At 43.8% G+C, this 24,455-nt stretch overlaps 1 protein-coding gene across 1 annotated transcript in view; it reads right to left on the bottom strand.

Annotated features, from left to right (window-relative positions):
- Positions 1–22,272, bottom strand: part of RBM12B (RNA binding motif protein 12B) — a 63,141-nt gene extending 40,869 nt beyond the window's left edge. The window contains exon 1 of the mRNA XM_085605280.1: positions 22,139–22,272. The gene's annotated coding sequence lies outside the window, so the exon portion shown is untranslated. The remainder of the gene's footprint in view (positions 1–22,138) is intronic.
- Positions 22,273–24,455: the final 2,183 nt, after the last annotated feature.

Raw genomic sequence — 24,455 nt, 5'->3', positions numbered from 1 at the left:
CGGTCGGCTGGTATGTGTGCAGTGGCAGGTGAAGAGGCAGTGTGGGCAGGTGAAAGGTCCTACCGTAGAGCACAAAACAAACATTAGCTTGTAGGTGCCTCATATATTTGAATTGATGGAGAGGATGAATGGCTAAGAGCACAGCCTGACAGTTAAGAGCTAACAATACATTATATTGTTTATCACTCCCAGATCTTGCAGAGTACTGCAAATTAGACAACGCAAACCAATCATAGTAAGCACAAAACGCACTGTTTAAGTCCCTGAGAAATGCTAATCTGCCCACTTTCTGTTATAGCTGGCAGCGTTCACCTTTGACAAATACAAAACAAGCATTTGCAATGCAATAGGTCTTGCATTTGCAAAAGTTTGACCTATTGGCGATGCAAATGATAATGTCTTAACAATAAAAAAAAAAGAACAGAGTTCAATGGAATTTGCTTTAAACAAATGCCTGGAAGGATCCACCTTATACACCTTAAAATAATCAACACCAACCACCTTGCCCTTCTGTAGAAAAAAAGCTGGAAAAAAACAATTTTGCCTCAGCCACTGGCCCACCACCTTGAATGCATGGTTTACCAATCCAACCCTGCTTAGGAGGGAAAATAAAGTGAAGTGCTGGAGTAGGCAGAGAAGCACACATAGAAGACAAGTGGAAAACTAACATGCACACTCATGAAGCGCTTTAAAAGAAAAAAAAAAAAAAAAGAATTGCCGAAAAATTATCACTTATTTGAAAACAGAAGGTGTGAATCAAAAAGTTAAAAATACACAGCAGTGCTTGATCGGGGTGGGGGATTGGGGGGTGGGGAGGAACAAAGACAAGATGAACGGGTTAAAAAGCAAATAAGGTGAGTGAACAGAAAGGAGCACATGTGAATGACTACAACACAAAGCCAATCAATCAATCGTAAGGTCGGCTTCGACCTTATAACCACAACTGTCAGGCAAGAATTATCTAGAAACCACACTTAAAAGCACCATCTCTGTTCATGTGATCTCCATGTTAATAGAAACACAACAAAAGGAGGCAAACAGTAGGAAAGGATTAGTTTATCACAATGTATATCTAAAAGCAAAATCTATGCTGATTAGAGAGCACTGTGATTTACATTACCAAGGCAAGTTCTGAAAACGCAATCAAATATGAAACATGTTAGAACAAGAAGCAGGCCCTTCTGGGCTGCTACTTAAAAGGCACTATCATAGTCCATCAATTGTCCATGTTCACTGCACATGCGTAGACGCAAATGCGGAAAGTGCAGGAATCAATACAAAGTAATAGTGAAATGCGTGTGACATAGAGAGCACTGCTCTGGGTGTTACTGAAACGTATTGTGAAAACCCAATCTATTGTTGCACATATGATGGCCATAAGCAGGTCCTTCACAGCGGGTCTGGTAGCTACAGAGACTCCTGTCCAGAAGTCTAACTGGAGCAGAAATCGTACTAAAAAGCAGTTTGTTTGTACGCCGACTTCTGTGGCCTATAAAATAGCATTGCTAGGGGTGAAAGGAGAGCAAGTCCACAGGTTACCAGAAACCATGTAGATGACTAACCTGCTTTCTGAATAATTTTGCATATCGCCAAATTTGCCTCGGATTTATTTCCTCTCAGGAAGGACGTCCACATGCTATATATAGTGTCTCTTCTAAGACTTCAAAGCCCTATATCTTTTTGCTGTCCTGGAGGAGGTTTGTGTTTGGTTACATTTGTTGCTGTGTGAATTTACAAAGTAGTGGCATTTCGGCCGAGTGTCACACACAAGAAGAGCTTCAAGATAACACCATGATGTAAATGTAATTGTGAATTCCATGCTGATTATAAAGCACTGCAGTTTACAGTACAGTGGTGCGCTTTCAAACCGTAATCTAAAACTAAACATGCAGCGCCCAGAAGCAGGCCCTTCATAGCTCCTAGGATTAGGCAGAACTCGCCCTTAAGACACCATCTCTTTGCATCCAATCTTCATGTTCATCCGTTCATCCTGTTAATTGAAAAGCACTAATAATAAGTGGCCGGGTGGGCTGAAAGTGCTCTTAGTTAATATCATGATGTATAATTACAAGTTAGATTCATGCTAATTAGAAAGCACTACAGTTTACAATACTGAGGCGTGTTGTGAAAGCTAAATCTAATAGTAAACATGCCGTGCTCTGTAGCAGGCCCTTCATAGTTGTTAATGCAGTTTTCTTTATGAGACTCATCATGAAAATACAGTGGTATATTAAGATTGTTAGGTGTTCACAACCCCGCCCTGGAACCAAAGCCAACAAGAAAAACAAGCAAGGTCCAGGGTGCAGACAGAGCGGCCCAGGGCCGTAGCCAGCAGGTCTGGGGCCCTCTTACAAAGAAGGAAATACCCCAGGCTGCACAGTAGTGCGACAGCTAAGAACCACCGACGTTAACTAGTTTTATTTCTTCCAGTTTGGAGAGAGCATATTTAGGTCTGTACTTAAGAGCTAACGGGAATTCTGAGGAGGTACCGATACATCTGGTCCACGGGCTGACAAGAGTCGCGTTTCAACATCACTTTTGGCGTAAATTTTAAGTGCGCCAGTAGGACATGGCGTGGAAACATTTGAGAGTACATGCGTCTTAAGTTTTCCGGATCAATACGCAAGCAGCTCATTCAAAACGAGCTTTTTTTAAGCATTCTGGGAATTGTAGTCCGCTTATAGAAAGAACTACAATTGCCAGAATGCAAATTAAATCTACGAAATCGGCCAAGGGTCGGCGCGGTGCCATGGCGACTGACCTGTAAAGAGTTACCGCAGGCCTGGAGCGTGATCCGGAAGGAGACCGTGTTTTCCGCACCGAGGGACGTGTACCTGCACAGAGCGGTCCCCAGCTTAAGGTCAGCTGCCTGGACCAGCTTGCCCGTACCGAACAGATCCCGCTGCACAGCGACCACCATACTGGCCTCCTTACATCGCACAGACACCGGCTGCACGGGGGCAGAGCTCGGCTCCCTGCCAGACTCCACGGGTTATTGAAGAACACCCCTGGAGCCGCCGGGCCGCTCCTTGCCAGGCCCAGCTGAGACCAGCCTCCTACGGAAGACTCCCCCCAGGAACTAGCGCAGAATCCCTCATACGCCAAGCACAGGAACACAACCCCTGGGAGCACACTCTGTCCCATGCTGGCGGCGCGAGGCACTAACAGACCGAGCTTTCGGACAGAGTAGGGCCTGCCTTTCACCCAGCTTTATAGCGCAGCCCTCACCTGGCGCCAATTCACATGCGCCCAGGTCACCCACGGCCCTTGTAGTTCCAGGTCACAGTAAGGATCTCGACTCTCGAGCTGAGAAACACTGAAAGTAAAGTGTTGTCTCCAAAAGTAATTGACAGTGGGAATCGAGACGATGTCTTTCATGAAGAAAGATTACATATTAGCTAACACTTGAACAATTACCACCAATAACAGATGCTGTTCACCAAACCCTCTGTGGAGATTTCCAGTCCCAGCCGACCGGTTACAACAAGCCAGGCGGAGCGTGGCGCGCGCTTGGGGGGCGGGGGAGCGGACCCTTTTGACGTGCTCTCAAAAACCAGATTGGATGGCGGCGCGATGCGCGCGATTGTGCGCGTGCTAGCCATGCAATCCGCTTTTTGGGAGCACTTTTGAAACCCGTATTCTATAGTCTCGCTTTGCAATCGCTTACGCGATAGCAAGGCGAGACCTAAAAATCTATACGGACTACCTTTCTTTAAATAAAAAAATTAAGTATTCCAGACGGAATTCACATTTTAAATTTCAAGTTATAAAATGTTAAATTTTGACTAGCTCTAATCCCGTCCATTTCCTGATTTTAAAAAACTGCAATGTTGGCAAGGCATCTTGTGCACTTCAAGTGCGCGTTACTGTGCACTTTTTTGCTCGTGAGATATATTCTGTGACTGTTTGTTGTAATTTAATGTACACTTGCACATGGAGCGGACACTGGCAAGGATTCGATTGGCAACTGACAGTTGCTGTAGGATCTGAGCCAGAATGACACTGCATACTGCGGGTGATGCCAAGAGTGGAAATAAAACAAATTCTCTTAAACATCTGTGTGTTGGTTTTACTTACTACATTTGAAAGCGATTAAACATCACCCATCAGCACACCCACGTAGTTTTTCAACTGCTTTGTTTGGTGGATTTCTGCTGTTGAGCAATTTAAGGGCAGCTGCCGGAGTGACCAGCGACATACTCTGATAGACTGTGTCAGCTGTTAGGATCGTGGAGCTGCGTCCCTGGTCAGTAAATCTTGGAGCTGCGAACTGGGTGCTTATAGTAGACTGAGGATTGCAGAACAGTATTTTGCGCTTTCACAGGAGCTTGGAGGCGTTATTCTGTGTTGGATACGGCGCATACACAGCTCTACTCTACAGACATGTCTCTACTTGCACTAACATCTTCATCTCGTGCGTGAGGGTCAGTCATAAATTGCTGAAGGGTGATTGTCCATGTCCTTACACCGGCGTGGTGGCCATATTTTAGCCACCACAATTATTTTCTGGTCGCAGCTTTTACCATAGCCCTTGTACATCTGTTGGTTTTGGTTGGGGTGGCATCTGCTCCAGATAGAATACTCTGCAGCGAGTAGTCAACTTTCCTTTTGTCAAACTCTGGGGTCATCAGGTGGGATATGGCACTTTATACAACATGGCAACCCCACATCAAATCACCACCACCATTTCTCAATAAGCCAGGTAAACTGGCTATTAAATGGCTGCAATGGTTTAGGCTGTTTGAGAACCATATGGTAGTCATTGACGCAAATGGATACAATCTAGCACGCAAGTTTGCTATGTTCGTTGGGAGCCTATGGCAAGCAGTGCAGCAGATTTTTGATAGTCTACCACCTGTATCGTCTCCTTAAGCACAGTCCGGTGATAGGTAGTGGAATGTATATTTAGAGGCAATAGCAAACTGAGGAAACAATTTTCAGATGAGACTAACATTATGTTAGAACATAATTTTTACAAACACAAATGGGTGATGAAAATATGGAGGAATACATTTCAGCTCTCAGGATATCGACAACTACGTGTGGATTTGATCGTATGTTGGACGACTATATTAGGGATCAATTTGTATTCAACTGTTCGTCAAGGAAAATTCAAGGGAGATTACTGAGCTGCAGAAACCAAGCTCTCTCTGAAGTTACTGATTTGCTAAGTATTGGAAGGTCAGCTATTTCCATCAAAGTCATGCACACGGTGGCTATATGGCCATCCTATGAACCCAGCATATAGGTTAGAAAGATATCAGACGGGACGAGAGGGTTATCTTGGGGCCCTATACACCAAGGGCCATAAAGAAAGGTATTTGGGCCCTATGGCTCAAACGATCACCATCTGGCATCAGGCAACTAAGCGTCTGGGCGGGAGTATTGACTAAAGCCACACCCTTATGGTCTTCTGAACAGCTAGGGATGCTTAGTCACCATATGGGTTTTGACAAATGGGATACCATTGGAATATCCACCATAGGAGATCTCAAACACAAAAGTAAGATTCTCACATTCAAAGACTTGCAAGTGAAACACGAGCTAGCACAAGGGGAGGTATTTAGATATCTACAGGTTCGCCATGCTATTAAAACAGCACTCCCGACTTAACACTACCAGAATTGTCTCCCTTAGAGGACCGGTTATTGTCGGAACCCATCCTAGACAAAGCCATTTCACTCACATATCGTAAATTGTGTAATAATTTGCCAGACCCCTTCCACACTCTCAGAAGCCGCTGGCAGGCAGATTTAGGACCTATTGACGATGACTGTCAGGCGGCATTAATGTCCCTAAGAGAGGCAGCCATAAACCATCGCTTTAGATTGATTCAACTGAAAGTTCTGCATCGTACATACCTCACTAGAGTGATCCTAGCTAGAATGGGAACAAGGCAGGACGCATTAGGTCTGCGTGGATGTAACCAAGAGCCACATTTTATCATATTCTTTGGGACTGCCCCCATATAAGACCCCTGTGGGAGAAGGCCACAGAGAAGTTGGGAGATGCGCTGGGGAAACAGATTACATTGACGCCACTGACGGGGATTCAAAATATTTGGGAGGCCACTGACTTAACGGACATAGACCAGCAATTAGCCACCCTAGGCTACACATTGGTGAAGAGAGGAATCGCTATGAAGTGGGGAGCAGCAACTCGATCATGGAAAATAAGCTGAGTAGCAGAAATGGACAGATGTACGATTGCTGAAAAGAGGTCTATAAATCCAGAGGCTGTCCCAAAAAATGGGGAGGACGGAATGCCTATCGAGGGGAATTGTGTATTCCGCCAACTGTAGAAATGGAAATGTCAAGAATCATGAACATGAACAGATGATCTCACATAACGTATATGATAAATGTTGACATATAAATGCCTTATAACGGAATACACGCCTCTGTAAATCTGAATGTGACAGTTTGGCTTTAATGAAAAATGCTAACCAAAACAAAAAGTGATGCATACGGAATCCAGCGCTGGTGTCAATGTATCTTCTGCAGACTTAGATCAGGAAGAATCACTGTGTCGTAAGCACGAAAGGGAAAACATCAAAATTTATGATTGTCAGCATTTGTGTTACAAACGTGGATCTAAAAGCCACAGGTGCAATTTTGGTGGGTGCCCAGCTGTTTAGAGAACGTTGCGGAGCTTGAAAAAGAGAGTTTAGGACATTTTCAGAATGTTTGCAGGAGTAACAAAAAGCAGTTAAGAGTAAGAGTTGTTGATGTAGAAGACGATACATTGTTCGGATTCTCTCAGTAATGTGGCTCCAACTCTTGACCGACGATAAAACCAAAATTGTTAAAAGATTATGTACTGCCATCATTGACGTTTCTTTAAAGGTCATGGCCGACTCGGGGTCAGCTATAATTATCTTAAGAGACACAACCTTTTATGAGACCTGGGAAAAAATGTTTCAGTTGTCACAGTCTGTTGTAAGTCCCAAAGCGCTTGGGAAGAAAGACATTGAGATGGTTGGTTTTTTTTTTATAATTTTAACAAAAATACAATGTTCAGACAGAGACCAACACAAAGGTATATGTAACCGTAAAAGGGAAGAACATAATTGGTTGGAAAGACTTGTCATGTATGGGCCTGTATCTAGTTCCGGGGGCTGAGAACCAGAGATGGTTCGAGATTTGCCAGCATGTCATGTGGATTGTGGGAATGGGTCAGGTAATGCAATTCTGTCAATTTCTGGCTGTATTTAGATATCGGAATGGGTTGGTAAAAGGTGTGGAACATCACACTTGGTTAACACCTGACCAATGCCGCACAGCGGTTTTTCAGTGATGAAAGCCAACCATTTAAAATGAAACTCAGAAAAGACTGAAATCTTACCTTTGGGGCAAGGGAACACCTTCTCTCCCAGTTTATGGAGGCCATCCGATAGCCCCCCTCTCACAAATACAGTAAAGGTAGCCAGAAATCTGGGAATCAAATTTGACACAACGCCATCTTTCCACCAGCAATCATTAGCAGTAACTGGGATACTATAAAAACTCAAAAAAGTTTCTTGATTTGCTCCCCATCGCAGCCAGACAAGCAGTTGCAGTGGCCCTAATCACATCAAGATTGGACTACTGCAACAGCCTCTATGCAGGTGCCAACAAGTCGGTCCTATATAAACTCCAGATGGTACAACACGTAGCTGCCTGCCTAGTACTAAAACAGCCCAGGAGATCATCTGCATCGGCTGCCCTGGAAGCATTACACTGGCTACCAATCCATAATAGAATCCTGTTCAAGATCCTGATAATCACTTTCAGAATCTTTCACTCCTCAGGTCCTCACTACCTCAGGTTTGCGCGCTATGTCCTCATCGTACCCTTAGAACATCTAACGCCAATCTGCTAAAACCCCCAGCCTTTAGATACGTCTCAAAAGGGGGGAAAAATTTATCGCAGTGACCGGCTCCAAAGCATGGAACCAATTCCCCAACCACCTTCGTCTTATCCAATAAGTAACGCTCTTTAGGAAGGCCCTAAAAACTCGGATCTTTCTAGCCTCTGACACACTATGCAGAGCAATTATTTAATTCATTCCTTTCACCCTCAGGTACCCAGTTTCAAGCTAGGAATCCGCTTAGCACCATGATGCTCCCTGGAGTGATAGTTGCGCTCTATAAATGTTCGCTAACATAACCGGTAGAACACAAAGTACGACCTATCCCCATAAGTGTCAGGTTAAGAATTTAAGGACACGTTACAAAGCTTGTGCACACAAGGGATCATTCAGCCTACAGATTTGTAACAGTGGGTGGCGCCCATAGTCGAGGCACATAAAGAATCATGAGAAATCAGACTTTGTGCTGGCTTGCATGCCTTAAAAAGAAATAGTATCATGGACTACCTAGAATTTACGAGTTGATGGCAAATCTCATGGGAGCCATGTGAGTTTCCCTGATCGATTTCAGATCAGCTTATCACCAGGTGTCGGTAACTTTTGAATCCCAGGAATTGATTACCTTTGTTACCCCCTTTGGTGGCTATAAGCTTTTGAGACTACCATTCAGACTGGCTTCAGCAGCCAGTGTGTTCCAGAAACATATGGACACATTGTGCCAAGGGGGTACAAGTATATCAAGACAACATCCTAATATATGCAGACTCTGGAAGAACATAATGGGATTTTGAAGTAAGTGCTATCTATTTTGGATACAATAGGCATAACAGAGCTGATAATTGTAAGCTTGCAGTGAATGAGTTGGAATATTTAAGACACAGTGTCGAATACTGTCATGAAACCCACATTTTCAGTCTTGTGGGCTATTAGGGATGCCAAAGCACCCACAAAGACACTCTACGATAGTTTCTTGTATTAGTGGAGTACTATGCACGTTTCGTTCCTAGTTCTGCTCAAGAGGTTTACTCTGCTTAGGAGGGGCCAAGAGTTTAAGCCATGGGTACTTGGAGAAATTTTCCCAGGGGCCGCAAAGTTTGGTCTAAGGTGTGACCAAGGGCTGCACAGATGCCAGCGGGGGTGTAAAGTGGGTGCAGGGGAAGCAAAGCATGTATATCTAGTGGCTGTCTAAAAATAAAGGTGTTCCTAAAGTTAGGGGCCTAGTTAATTCCTTTCCCTAACCGTAATTAAGCTTTAAATAAGTGTATGCTGTACAATTAAGTTTTTTTCATGTTAGTGCTGAGTCGAGTAAACGGCAGCCCAGTGCTGCTGCTGCACAGGGGGCTGCATGTAAAGGTCAGAAGGGCCGCATGCGGCCCCCGGGACGTACTTTGAGTATCACTGGTTTAAACAGTCTAATGATTTAGAGAAGGTTTTTGGCAAAGTAAAATGAGGTAATTATAACAGCGGAAGCTTTGCGTGCATTCCATAAGTGTTGCACTTCACTTAGAATGGTGGATGCCAGCAAGCATGGATTGAGTGCTGCCCTCAGCCAGAAGGTGGGTGGCCAAGGACAGACAGTAGCGTTTGCCTTAGGGCACTCAAACACTTTGAATATCAATATAGTAAGATTGAACAAAGGAGGCACTTGCATGGGCAGAGCAAAACTTTTCATTTGGGAAAGCATATTTGAATTATATACAGATCACAAACCATTTGTTCATAAACTTACCAAGGTTAGTAGCAATAACAAGCTAGACTCACAAGATAAGTATCTAAGCTACAAGTATACAACTTTTAGATCAAACGCATCCCGAGAGGGAAGAACTTCTGAGACAATTGTTTATTCAGAATGCTTATGGAAGGTGATGGCGATTTGTATGTGGATGATGTCGAGTGTGTAGCTTTGGTGGATGCTATATCCAGTTGAGTCGGTAATAACTTAAACGGAATTGAATGGAGTCTTGCAGGAAAGATTCAAAATTAACAAAAGGGAGTGAATATATTACTCACGAATGACCAGAAACCAGACGGTAGACGACTTATCTGTGGAGAACAGTTTTTTTCCGCCAACTGATTTGCATGGTGCAATCATAAGTAAAGCACACTATGGTCATCTTGACACCACAAAGGCTAGCATGAAGGTGAAAAAACATTATTGGTGGCCAGTTACACCCGTTTGAGTAGAAGGAAAAAAGTTGGTTTAGACCAGAGGTCTTCTATCTGTGGAGTGTGAACCCCCGTGAGGCCGTGGAGTCATGGGAATGGAGGCGCACATTTCTCCGCCTCTTCAGCTGAAGTGTCATTCAGGGAGTATCCTGTGCCGTAAAATCGGAAGCCTGGCAGACAGCTAAACACGCCTTTCTGCTTGCCTGAAAGAAATGAAAATGTGCACAGACTGAATCTGCAATTGTAAAGGGAAATCTGTAAAGGATGCTTGAGAGCCGGTACGGGCTCAAATTGATTGAATCACTTGAAGATTCTTTATGAGTGGTAGTGCCAAGAGTTAGCAACTGAGCTGTGAAGTGCGTGCTTTCGTCATTGTATTTGCTATAGCACTTACTATCCCTGTGGAGGTGTTGAGAACAGTCACCAAAAAAATAATTGCGTTTGAAAAATCTATATTTTGGAAGCACTGTTTTATCGTAAAACTTTCTGCGCATTTTGCAGCAGCCTATTTCATACTGTGAGCAATGCAAGTATAAAATAGTGACATATTCACACTGCTTTCTGTCACAGGTGTGACTTCGTAGCACTAAAGTCACGAGTCCCCACTGCACCTGCCAAGATTTATTTCTGTGGCTCTCTTGTTGCACCGCTGTAGTGCATCGACTAAAAAAGGTTTCATAATGTTCTATAGTGCATTTCCCATGGAGTAGCAACTTTTTATAGTTATTTTTCATATAAGCTTATGCATATGTAGCTACCCGACGGAAAAGGACCTAAAAAATGTACAAAATAGTTTTAGCCACTTCTTTGATCACGCCCCATGTTTAGACTTTCAAGGTTCTCCAGCCCCCTTCACCCCCCCCAAAAATATGATTGACGTTAACAACAGCAGCAAACTAATATAACCTAGAGTCTGTTTTTGCTAAAATAGAAGCATCTGTTTTCAGAATATTACAAATAAAAACCTTTTTAGAAAAACAGTGTCAGAGAAGATTAAGGGACCACTTCCTCCCGTGGAATTAAACAAAGCATCCTATTTGGACCTTTAAGTTCGTCATTAATGTTTTTAACTACTATGTTTTAATTATGATGAATGATGTTCAGCAATCTCCAGTTCCATGCAGCTGTAAAAACCAAGCCGTCAGCATCCTATGAAATATAGTATGGTTCTCCTTGAATGCCTTGCACTAAAGTTGCAGCCAATGCATTACAGCCATTATTCCCAGGGCCACTGGAAATATAAGATTGTGTGGCTGCTGCGATTTTGGCATAATTATAGATTCACCGCTTTTGCCACATAATCCATCATCTGCTGCATAATCTAACAAAAAAACATTTTTTAATTACTCAAACAGTAGCTGGACTGGTCACCTTTTTGTTGCTTATTGCTATATTTGGGTGTTAAACTGGTACTAATGAGGTACAACACAGATTGAATGTTTCTCTGGAGAGAAACAAGCACACCCGTCACAGTTTAAACAAGCATTTGCAATGCAATAGGTCTCGCAGTTACGCGAGTTTAAGCTATTGGCATTGTAAATAACAATGCCTTTTATTTGTGTTTTTAAAAAGAAAACAAAAATAAAAGGCATTGTTATTTGCAATGTCAATAGCTCAAACTTGCGTAAATGCGAGACCTATTGCATGGCAAATGCTTGCTCTACCCAGGCAGTCTGTTTCCAAATTATTATAAAATCGGAAAAAGCTGAAATGTCTTCTTTTGAGTGTCTCAAGCTGCCAGTTATGGTTGCCAAGAGCTACAGGGAAAGACAGAATGAAAAGTTTAACGAAATGTGTTGTAATGGATCTAAAGTAGCTTCAGGAGCCTTTGAATGATTGAACCAACGAATGAGTGAATGAATAAGTTGATTTGTAAAGCGCTAACATCAGCCCCAAGGGCGTCCCGACGCTAATTGCAACACAATATTAATGTTTTCAGGTGCATATGTTATTTCAGTTCTTAGCACGTTGACTTCCCAGACACTGAAAGGTGAACATACATTTGAAAATTAAATACATGTAGGAATTTACTAGTTGTATCTTAATTTTGTCATAAAAATGGATGCCTGCCAATACGAGAAACATAACAAGCCACTGTATTTTCCGGCAGGTTGCTGATAACTATGAAAATGTAAGATTGGTCAGATATGTAAAGTTTAGATTTCAAAATTTAATAAAGATTAAAAAGAAAAATAAGGATTTACAGTGTGCAGTGTCTGTGCTGTGGAGTGGAGTAAAGTTACATGGAGTAGGGTAGAAAGGAGGGGCACAGAGTAGAGTGGGGTGGCGTACTGTTGAGCATGCATGATGTGGTAGTGCACCGCCATTACACTAAAACCATAAATACATTCCCACGTGTAGTTTTACTGATAAAACTATACAGCGCGCAGGGCAGCATTAGAGTCAGCCACCTGTGGAACAGCGGGTCCTTGGTGAAGTTCTAAAGTAATTAAAAGAGTGTAGGTATTAAAAATGGTCCTGCAGGTCTGGGGCCGGGTCAGTCAGCCTCTTGTCAAGTTAAGGATGTCTTCACGCTCTAAGCAAACGAGAAAATAACATTGGGGCCTTTGCATCTAAAAGGTCTGGCAGGTCAGCCATATGTCAAGACAGGGTCTTGAAAAGGCACTTTAAGAAATAAAAAAAATGCACCCTTGGGTAGCTGAGGAGGCCCGGAAGCGCTAGGTCAAACCTTGGGGGGGGGGGGATTGGGGAAGAGTCACGCCACTACCATTGGCGACTGGCAGGCGTGGTCACACTCCCTGTCAGCTCATATACTCCACTATTTACAAGAGTGGTTTATTGTTGCTTCAGAGACGAGTCCGGGTGGCGGCCCGCTTCCTCAAAACAAACCATTCTTTCCACTGGCACGGACACACCCCGCCATGACGCTCACCAGCCTACGTACGGATTTCTCACCACATCGTCTGTGTTTATCTGCGTACCGTACAAGCCTACATGCAGGGTTTTTCCCCACCAAAAGCTATCGCATCCTTAGGCCTGGGCAGTTAGGAACGGTTGCTAGGGACAGCAGAGTGCATTATCAGCCCCGGCAATTGCCGCGCTAATAATACTTTGCTATGCATAGTTCGGATAGAGACACCTCTGCTAAAAAGAGCACACGCATTTTGACAGAAGAATACGGTCTTGTGGCAGTGCCGGGAAGGGACTTCAAGAGTCCTTGCACAAGTTGTGCTCCTGAACGAGGGGGCACATGTTAAATGATTGTGCAATGCACTTCCCTGGGCACTGATGGACAGCCAGGCCTATCCTGTCTGCATCTCTCTGTACCGAACCACCGTGCCCATCTCACCACCTGCAGGTTAGAGCAAAGCATAACTTGTGGTAACACTTTGCTGTTTGACCCAATTTTACCAGCTTAATTACCACCAGCCTGTTGACAGGGGTAAAGGTGGTTCTTTCGTATTTTATCACATTAGTGTTGGCGCGAGAGCACGCACCACAGCAAGCCATGTGGTTTCAATTATCGCGCCCGGGTACGATAATTGAAACCACATGGCGGCTGAGCAGGTAACCGCCACCAATAGGCCATGGGCGGAGCAATGCGCCCGCCTTTGGCCAATTGCGTGTGATCTTTGTTAAAAAGACGCACGCAAAGGCCAATAGCGTAGGACAAAAGAAAAAGCACACACACACGAGTGTGTGCAGATTTCAAAAGCCCTTACATAAAGTCTTCACCAGAACAGCGCATGCGCACTGTTACAGGCTCGACCTAAAAAGGGTTACCATCTGAATAAGTTGTGTCAAATTATGTTTTGTTTGTGAGAATTAAGGTACCATTGTGAGTTTAGGGAATTCTTTCTGGGCCATTTTTTTTTTTGTATAATCTGTTAGGTAAGCCTCTACACAACCAGTCACCCACAAAACTTTTATTTGCTAAACATTATTTAATATTATTTCCCCACCATGAAAATGATTTGCCGTGGGAATTGGGGTCGTTTATGGTGGTCAATGAAGAGGAGTTCTAGGTTCCAAATATTTTTGTCAGGACGGGGTCCTTACGCCTAAAAAATAAAATGTTGAAGGCCTCTGGTTTAGACTTTTCAGAACCATATGCAGTATTGCCCTAAGGTATGAGGTATTTAATTCTAGCTGTTGACTATTACTCAAATGGATATAAGTTTGTTGGGCCACTGGACATGGATATGAGCAATGAGTTGGAGTAAAAATTTTAACAGGAGGCGCTTCCAGGTTCATTGTCATAGACAATGTCACCCAATTCGTATCAGAAAGGGTGTGCAAGTTCATGCTTATGCAAGACATATTTCATCTCAAAGTTGCAGAATACTCTCCCACTTCAAATGGTCTAGTGGACCTTGGCAATGACGCCATGAAAGAAGGCATACAGACAGCCATCGCTTCAGGGATGGGTGTAAGTGATTTCACTGAACGTGTGGAATTATAATACATCACCACACTGTACCGTGGGGGGTTACGCCATGTTCTCTATTAGGGGGCAGTGAAGACCATCAGGGTCGAATGAGAAGAAAAATGTGACCAAAAGTGATATGTACAGTACAGAAGTAGTATCTTCTACGGTTGCCAAGAAACAGATTATGACAAATAAATTTGCCATGAATTGTGGTTGAAGTGGTTATGGACTTGTCAGTTGGCGATTGGATGTTAATTAATCATGAAACCCCTCAAAGTAAGGAAAGTCTAAGTTTTCCATGCCAGTACAAGTCAAGTCAATAAAGTAAGCAAAGGCGCTGAATTTATTGTAGGAAAAGGTTGGTGGAACAAGAGAAAACTAGTGAAAGTTACACTTGAACAAGCCAACATCGCGCAACAGAAGAAGTTTTCCATGGATAACCAAGACTGGGCGCATCGTCTGCCATATGACGTGTGAATGCAGCCACCATTTCTGGAAGTGCGAGTAGTTAAAAAGTGTGACCTTCAGGACCTGTTCATGCGGACGTTAGTCACATTGGTACTGGAAATGTGAGGGGTTCACGAATCAGGAAGGTCCCTAAAAAAAATTATTTTATTAGGTATTAAGTAATAGACCTGTAAAGTTTTTTGGGTTTTTGTTTTTTATTGTTTTTGGGTTGGTGGGTGTAATGTTGGCAAGGCATCTTCTGCACTTTCAGCGCGCGTTACTATGCACCGTTTAGCTCATGAGATGTATACTCTTAAGTGTTGTGAATTAATATATACTTGCAATTTTATCAAAACGGTTACTCTATAGAACCACTTCATTTCTACAATGCATATATATGGTAGAGGACAGATGTTTCTGATGCCCAAAAACAGGAGGAGGCACATGGTCACATATGGTTTGTGATTGCCCCAAAATTGAAAATCTATGGGAAGAAATTGAAAAATATCTTAGAAGTACCATTGGCCAAATCTATAGCTATTGAGAATGATATTGCAGTTTTGGGATGCTCTCCAAATCTAACATTGAATAATATGCAAGAAGAACGCCTAGTGGCAAGATCTTTAATTTTACAAAATTGGCTAAGTAAAAATGTACCTTCATTCTAAGAATGGAGGGCAAAACTGTAAATTCAAAGAACTAGAAATGCGGTATGCACTCAGAACAGGATCTCTTAGGAAGTTTGAGAAACGCTGGGGCCCAATAGGAAATCAATAAAGAACAAGCATTTGCAATGCAATAGGTCTCGCATTTGCAAGAGTTTGAGCTATTGGCATTGTAAATGACAGTACCTTTTATTTAGGTTTTGAAAACCTGCAAGCGGTGCCTAAACACAACACACACTTTGTACTTATAATCATTGCTTACGAGAAGTAAGGCTGGCAGTAGAAGAGGCGCCGTTACTGCCCGCCTTGCTTCTCGTAAGCAACAACTATAAGTACAAAGTGTTTAGGCACCGCTTGCAGGTTTTCAAAACCTAAATAAAAGGTACTGTCATTTACAATGCCAATAGCTCAAACTCTTGCAAATGCGAGACCTATTGCATTGCAAATGCTTGTTTCATTACATGTTTCATGGTAAAGGAGTAGCCAGTGGGACATGCTTTAATGAAATAAACTGCATTTTGGCCATGCAATGCAAGTAAGCAACTTTTGCAAATGCCTGTGTACATTACTTATGTTGGAACATTAGAGCCAGATATTTTAGCTTTGCCCATGCTTATTTTTTGTTGCAAATGAAGCACGGAAGCCTGGGAGGGATTAGCCAAACTCGAAAGTATGTGCAGGTTGGGCCATAATGAAAATGCATCTCTGTACTGGTTCTGTTGCAACTTTAAATGTTTAATCTTTTTAATAGATGCCTTAGCTTGGACATTGTTCATTTGTCAGTATCTGCGGAATTTCGTAATTAGATGCCACATGAATTCTGATTCTATAGATCTACCTTCCGATTAATTAACATTTTTAAGTTGCTAGTCACTCAATAATTAATCATATAATCATGGTTCATGTTTTTAAAACATTAAATAATATGTATAAATAAAAGTATTCATGTTTAGCATAGTAGGGTGGTGGGGTGTCTCCCTGCTAATCTGAGAGTCCTGTTTTCGCTGCCGTAATTGTTTTGTGTTTATGGTGTCATGGTGGTTGGCGCAAGCGTGCCTCTTCTCCTTGCAATGTGTCATTGCTGCCAGTGTATTTCTGCTATAGGTCTGGAGACGAGCCCATCTCCGAGATCACTGTACGAACTTGCTACTCCAAGAAGTTTTGTGTTTGTTCATGGTGTGTGTCTGCTAGTTTATTTTGTGACCGAGTATGATTTTGGGTGCGTGTTTGTGACGGTTTAGAGCGAGAGTGTGCGCGAGCGAGAGTGTGCGCGAGCGAGAGTGTGCGCGAGCGAGAGTGTGCGTGTGTAATGAGGGGTGTCGGTGCTTGTGTGGAAGTGCCAGTGCTCGGGACGGCTGCTCTTTTGCTGGGGCGTTACAGGGGCAGAGTCGGGGCAAGAGTAGGCTTGACTGTCCTTCAGAGATTGGCGTTAAGCAAGGAACGCCGGGCTCGAGGAGTTGGTTTTACCCTCGTTTACTTATGTAAACATGAGAAGGGGAGGGGGTGTGGTCCGTCGGCTGCGCTGCCGACTTTGGTGCAGGAAACCAGGGTTCGAGCCTCGAGGTCGCGTCCACATCCTGTGATTCTGGGCTAATCACTTAATCTCCCTGTGCCTGAATATGTATGTAAATACGGTGGTCATGTACAGAGCTCCAATATCTTCGGGTCGAGTTTGCGCTATATCAAAGATGCAAAAAAAAAAAAAAAGTCAAACGGTCGGGAGAAGAGCGCGCTGTTTAAACAAAACACGCACTAATGGAGAGTTCAACAAGCTGAGAACAGCTGTCTGCAGGGCTGTTTATCGCTCTTAGGCAGTGCGAGGGACTCGCCTTTCAACAGCTGGTCACGTTACATGATAGGAAACAGACAAAGAGATTGTACATGGATTACAGAGCAACCTCTGCTAAACAAGCGCACGCGCATTGCACTGCAGCGGGATAGAGGCGCGGTGGGGTGCACCCCCGAGTGGTGTGCACGCGCTCCGTTTAGGAGTCAGGCAGCAAGCAACACCATAAAACTATTCATACCAGTTATAAATTGTTTCTTCAACAACTGTCTCTGCACTCAAAAGCTAGGTCTAAATCTATCAAAACCAGTAAAAACATTTGATAAAACCCTGGACACATCACTGTTAAAGTGTATTTCAACATAAAAAATATTAAACTGCTTTGGGGCCACAATGAGGTTTGAAGCTGCTGTGCCCTAGAATATCTAAATCTAATAGAGCGACAACACTCAAAATACGGTTTATTTGATTGTAGAGGTAAAATAAACAGCCATTGACGAAGCCAACACATCTGGCTTGCACTGTGTGACGAGATCAGCGCACTAACCAGAGAACAGCTGAGAAAGGAGGACGCGCGTCACAGGAGGCAATAGACTGCAGTAAAGTGAAAGCAAATTTGTGCACGCTTGGCGGGGGAGCGGATCCTTTGAAGTACGATGCCAAACGGATTGCACGGCGGCACGTGATTGTGCGCGTACTCACCATGCAATCCGCTTTTGGGAGCCCCTTACTAGAATCTCGCATATCGATTGCTATCGCAATAGCTAGGCGAGACCTAAAAAAAGACTTGGGTAATATAAGCAGCCGTACAACATCTGGTCTGAAAAAGTAGTTTGATATGGATGTATGTGTTAAGTTTAATTCCATATTGAGTGCATGCACGTCACTTATACTAGTCTACTGTGGAATAGGGAACTATGCAACATCCGACTATAGAATATGTGCTTTTTTAAGTATGTTAAGTCTACTGTTTATAGAAGGTTGTACCCAAGTATTCTTGAAGGGCTGCTAAATGTAATTTTTATTGAGCACGTATGCACACTGCACTTTATTTAGTTTTTTATGCATAAGTGTCTATATTGTACCATGATCTGAACTCTCAATAAACAAGCATTTGCAATGCAACAGGTCTCGCATCGGTTAGAGTTGGAGTTATTGGCATTGTAATCACAAAATTGCTTAATGTTTGTTCCAGGTTAACTCACTACACAACTAACACAATGGGCTAATGTAGTAACAGCAAAAGCCCCATGAAAATTTGGGAAGCTACACACTTAAAATAAAACGCAAGTAAAAGCGCCAAGAAGATCTGAAAAGGCACTTTGAAAAGAAAGAACCGCCGCGATGTGTTGAAAGAGAGCAAGATGAAAATGAAGCCAGCGAACTGAAAACAACCAAGAAATAACGGGCAGATGCAGCTAAGGCTCCTTCCAGTCTGCCCACTTCCTGTTCGCAATCTAAATAAAGGTTTTACGGACATGAAAGAGATGGCAGCATGGTCGTTACAAACCACAACGCTTTGTTTTTAGAATAATTCAGGACGAACAGTAGATGGTGCCATAGATAGGATTTAGAAACTAACCTCTGAAACAGTAAAAACAAGAACAACAAGCAGGAAGTGGGATAAGGGAGGGGGTAGGGGAGAGAGGCAATGCAGGCTGGCAAATGGTGAGCACTTTTCGCGCGAAAGTGAAAGAAAACGAATGCTTTCAGGCTGCCAAATGGTGCGCGCGCCCGGAGCACATGCACTGTAGTTGGCGGCCTGAAATGCACTCGTTTCCACTTCCAAAAGTCGCAAGTCGCTTACTATAAGTCTCGCTAAAGCGCTGTCTCAGGCGAGACCTAAAAAAACAAGCATTTGCAATGCAATAGGTCTCGCATTTTTTTAGAGTTAGAGTTATTGGCGTTGTAATGGAAATGTATTTTACTTATGTGAGAGCAAGTGCGAAAATGATAGAAAGGGAGAGCGAGTTGCTACATAGAGATAGTTAGAGTTATCTGCGTATACAAGTGTGAGGTAGAGTGAAGAGAGAGAGAAAGAGAATGAGATAGAGATTGAAAAGAGAGTTAGAGAAAGGTAGAGTTACATGCTGGAGGCCGGGGATACTTGTAAAAAGCATAGTCAGGGTGAAGCTGCTCCCAAAGCTACGGATATATATTTTGGTGTCACGTTGTGTTGTCATACTTTATATATTTATTATTGCAATGCCAAAACAATCTATGGACGCATCATGGTGGTCCATGTAGGTTATGTATTTGTTGTTCAGGTTTAGAAGACTCATGTAGGCTTCATGTTATTAAATGCGTTAATGCACTTAACTTTCACAGATCAGTAAGCATAATGGTGTTGCTCATTAAAAATTCTGACGGGGACCAGGTATTGCTTGGATATGCAGGTTCCCAAGTCCATTTGAGTTGCTGCGGTATATGTGTGCGTCCCTGCGGCATCAGACTTTTGTGATGTGGATATAAGAGCGGCAGAAACAGCGGGACAATGTAAGAGGCGCGGGGGTCAAAGAGGACAGATGGATGTAAAAGGGACAGACCAGCAAAAATAAGTGGCGGCCCAGTGTGATGACGTATGCACGTGTATGCCTTGCCTTTTTTTTTTTTTTATTATTTACGATTTCAAGATGTCGAATGTCACCTTTAGCAGTCAATTTATTTTTGAAAAAGACAGGTAATTTCTGATGTATATGTTTCCCTCGTCTTCATTTTGCTTGCAACAAAGTGTCACCCATAATCGCTGAATGCCACTCAGAATTAAAGTGAAGTTATGAAAATGTCATACACAAGCAATATGAAACCTTGGCATCTATGCGTCTCCGCTGATGCGGTCTGAAGGTGGTGGGGGGGGCTGTTGCAGCCTCTCTGCTGATGCTGTCTAAAGGCGGGGTGGGGGGCAGAACACAGCTGGGCTGCGAGGCCTCTCTGCTGATGCTGTCCGAAGGTGGTGGTTGAGGGGGCAGAAGAGGGCTGTGCTGCGTGGCCTCTCTGCTGATACTGTCCGAAGGCAGCATGGGAGGGGGGCAAGCAGAAGGCTGAGCTACAGAGTCCTCTCAGCCGATGCCATCTGGGAGGGGGAGGCTGACTCGGGACTGTTGTGGCCTTTCTGCTCACGCTGTTCAAGGGGAGGTTGGAAACACAGCGGGCTGTGTGACAGGCGAAAGTGAAAGACGAGTGCTTTCAGGCTGCCAAATGGTGCGCGCGCCCGGCACACATGCACAGTAGTTGGCGGCCTGAAAGCACTCGTTTGCACTTCCAAAAGTGCTTACTATAAGTCTCGCCAGAACAGCGCTAAAGCGCTGTCTCAGGCGAGACCTAAAAAACAGCTAAAGATTCTACTGATAAACACTTGGACCAGATACGAGGAAATTATAAAGAAATAAGTTGCGATGATACAAACCTGTATTGCTTGCCTGCAGTACATTGCCATAATTCCAATTACGCCAAATAGCGAGCAGAAATCGTAGCTGCTTAGCATGAAATAACGGGGGTCAATGAAGCAATCTGTGCAAAACTTCGTGTAGCTCATTAGCTTGCCAAAGACAGCCACAACACAAAGAAAGAAAAATAGATTGCACTAAAGTGCACGAAATTTTAGCCAGCGGAAAGGTAAAGTAAAACCTCTTGGTTTACCAAATCGTGATTCTGCAGTGTGCAGCCTAAATGTTGATATGCAGTCTTCCCTAAAGGGATTACAGTACAATGAGTATGCCGACAGGTAATAATACCAAACAATGGCCATGGAGTCTGTGACAAGAATTTTATGCACAGCTTAGTCAAAGTCAAACTTTGAATTGTGGCTTCTAATGCAGGATAGTTTAATTGCGCTTTATATTTCTTCTCATTTTATTGCATATATTCTAACTTTATTTGAGTAAATAAGATCGAGCCCTATTCTAAAACAGAAGAAAGCCATTAAGCAAAATGTTTAAGTCTGGCATGTATGGGTGACAGAGCGCTCAAGTTTTGAAAATTATTGGAAGTGACAACTAATCATCGAATCTTAGGAACTCACAGAAAGAGGCGTCACATTGATATTGTTCATTAGGCAGGATCAGGCAGTTTAACGGTAAAACAAACAAAATGAAAGTAAAATTAAAAGTCCACCCCCAAAAGCTCAATAAGAAAGGATGACAAAAGTTGCGAGGCGACTCTCCTATATCTCCAAGTCTGGCTGCCCCACAGGTGATACAGCTTATGGGAGCCATTATGTCCACAGCAGACATTTAGAAAGACGTGCATTTAAAGATCAAGTCCTAGTCCTTCCAAATACGTGACATTTTGCTTGCTGAACTAGACCGCCAATCCACGTTTGGGAGCCCTAGTCTCCTATATCTCCAAGTCTGGCTGCCCCACAGGTGATACAGCTTATGGGAGCCATTATGTCCACAGCAGACTTTTAGAAAGACGTGCATTTAAAGATCAAGTCCTAGTCCTTCCAAATACGTGACATTTTGCCTGCTGAACTAGACCGCCAATCCACATTTGGGAGCCCTAGTCTAAATAAGGAAGACTGCATGTATATGGGGTGACAACCCTATACAATAACACGTATACAATTGAAGGCGCAATCCCAACCCTTAAAAGGGAGTCCTTTGCTAACCCCAGAGCCAACAAATATGCGGAGTTGTACCCTGCTGCTTACAAGGTCAGTCACTATAAACATACAGCCTGAACTAAGAAAACGAAGCTGGTATGGAGACTGTTCCAGACTTTACGACGTCGACTACGGCTACTTTTTCTTCACCACGCAGACATACGACAACATCTACCTCCCTCCTCCACCTCTCGACAGGCTAATTCACCCGCCCGAGATGGTCCCGCACTCACCGCTTCCAGCCGCCTCAGATCTCCCTAACGTACAATGCGACAAAATGGCGCCACCACAGGACGCGCGAGAGCACCCCTCGTTTGCTCCTTTCTACACAGAAAGCAAATGGCGACTCACCAGCCGCGATGCAGACTGGGAGCGTCCGATTTCTTTTTTGTTTTTTTCCGTTTAAAACTTTATGAACAAAATCATCAATGCACAAAATCAATTGCAGTATGAAAGAGGCTTAGAACGGCAAAAAAGAAACTAACGTTCCATTAACGAATATTTCCCGCAAATTGTAACCTACTCAGGCTATCTAAATTTAGATTTTCTTTTGGCAACATGAGATTTTTCACATGCACCCAATCACCAACTTTGATCTCATCCAGGGCCGGACTGGGAACCAAAACCGGCCCTGGCAAAGTGCTCGGCCGCCCCCCTCTCCCCCTTGCGGGGGGTTGGGATGCCACCGAGCCCTTTGCCAGGGCCGGTTTTAAGCAGAGTTTGTTACAGGGCCGATTTTGCAGCTATGCTGCAACAAGCATTTGCAATGCAATAGGTCTCGCATTTGCAAGAGTTTGAGCTATTGGCATTATAAAAGATAATGCCTTTTTAGGTCTCGCTGAGCCCAGCGCATGCGCTGGCTCGAAGAGACATTTTGTATGTGGGAATTTCAAAGTGCTGCTGGCTGGCCTAACGCTTGCGTTCACGCGATCGTGCATGCGCGCAGCCGGCCGCCAGCAGCACTTTGAAAACTCGTGCGTCATCGCGATCACTTTCGCTTTCAGAGCGATCGCTTTCTCTTTCAGAGCGATCGCGATCGTGATGACGCACGCTTTCAATGCTTGTTTTCGTCAGGTGTAGGGTCGCGTTTGACCCGACTCTAGAAATGCTTACATGCGCATGCTTTCAATGCTTGTTTTCTTCAGGTGTAGGGTCGCGTTTGACCCGACTCTAATGCTAACATGTCATGCCCTGCTTTGTATGTGCCCGCAACGACGACACACTGCCACAAGCATTGGACGCACGGACTGGAAAGAGTGCTACGCTCACTGACTCCGTAAAACTGCACAGCTTAATACGTTAATTGTAGTGGGTTCTCAGCATGTGGTTTTCGTTCCTTGCCTGTGTTTGTGCTCGCTCTGCTCTGCTATCCTGCAGCCAGCCCGTGATCCCCAGGGTCAGCCTGAAGTCACATTACGAGTTGCTGGCGCCAGCATCGGGCTTGAGTACCGCAACTTCTTCGCCTCCAGGAGAGTTGTCCCCTGGGCGCAGAGGGGGATATTCTCCCCGGGCAGGTCCATTGCCGAGATGCGGTGGTTTGTGGACTGCTTTCGACGGGTATAGAGTATATCCGGAGCTTACGGTGCGAAATTTGCAAACGTGTACGTTAGCTACAACTGAATGACTCGAATATAAGATCCTTCTTCTGCACACCTTCATTGGTTTACACCGTTTATAGCGCCTCGGCGGCCACCGTTTCATGAGGTAGAAAGAACACTCGTTTCTAATATGCAAAGTTGTCTCTGTCATAACTGATGCGATCATATCAGCGAGAAGAGTGACTTTAAGGAAAGTGACAAAAACTCAGCGTAAAGTGCCCCTTAGACTATTCAGCCCGTCTATGTTATTTCACCAGTGACCCGTGTCAGATAGAAGGGCACATCCACAAGCTTTAGCAGGTGGATTCGTGAATGGCCTGGCAGGCGCATCTCCTTCGACTCAGAAATTTTCAAATATATTATTTTGCGAAATCCTTGCAATATTTCTCTCACCGCAGGACAAATAGAAAATGCATCAGTGATTGTCTGTCACACTGAGGAGAAACAGACAATGTACTCCTTCCTACCTCTCTGAAATTTGGCAAGGTTAGAGGACACATTTCTACAACATTTTCTCCAGGCAAAAACGAAGGCTGATGTGTTTTTGTCAGTTTTTGGTTATGGTTTTTATAGAAATGGAGCACACAGACTGAGTTCCAGCTGTTTATATTTCATTATTGCAAACTGTCAGAGAATGTGAGTCGCCGAGTGACCCGCACATGCTAGTGTCTTGATTACATTTCGTACACCCAGGAATTCTGCTTGAAATTTGTGTTGATTAATGAAAAATTAGCTGGTGGAGGTGCGGGGGGTGGAGGGCGTATTTGCTGTGGAGTGCATCCCACAGAATACAGATTTGTTGTCAAATATTGCTCTGGTTGGTTTGCCTCACGTTTCTTTACTCGCCATACCATTTAAGTTACTTGATATTCAATGCACTAATAATTTGGGGAATTCAAAACCCTTATGTAGAATAGACTCCGCCCCCTTTTCCTCTGATGACAGAGTTGGG

The sequence above is a fragment of the Triturus cristatus genome, chromosome 5_1 (genome assembly GCF_964204655.1).
Source record: "Triturus cristatus chromosome 5_1, aTriCri1.1, whole genome shotgun sequence".
Classification (NCBI taxonomy): domain Eukaryota; kingdom Metazoa; phylum Chordata; class Amphibia; order Caudata; family Salamandridae; genus Triturus; species Triturus cristatus.
This window is presented reverse-complemented; position numbering and strand designations above follow the sequence as displayed.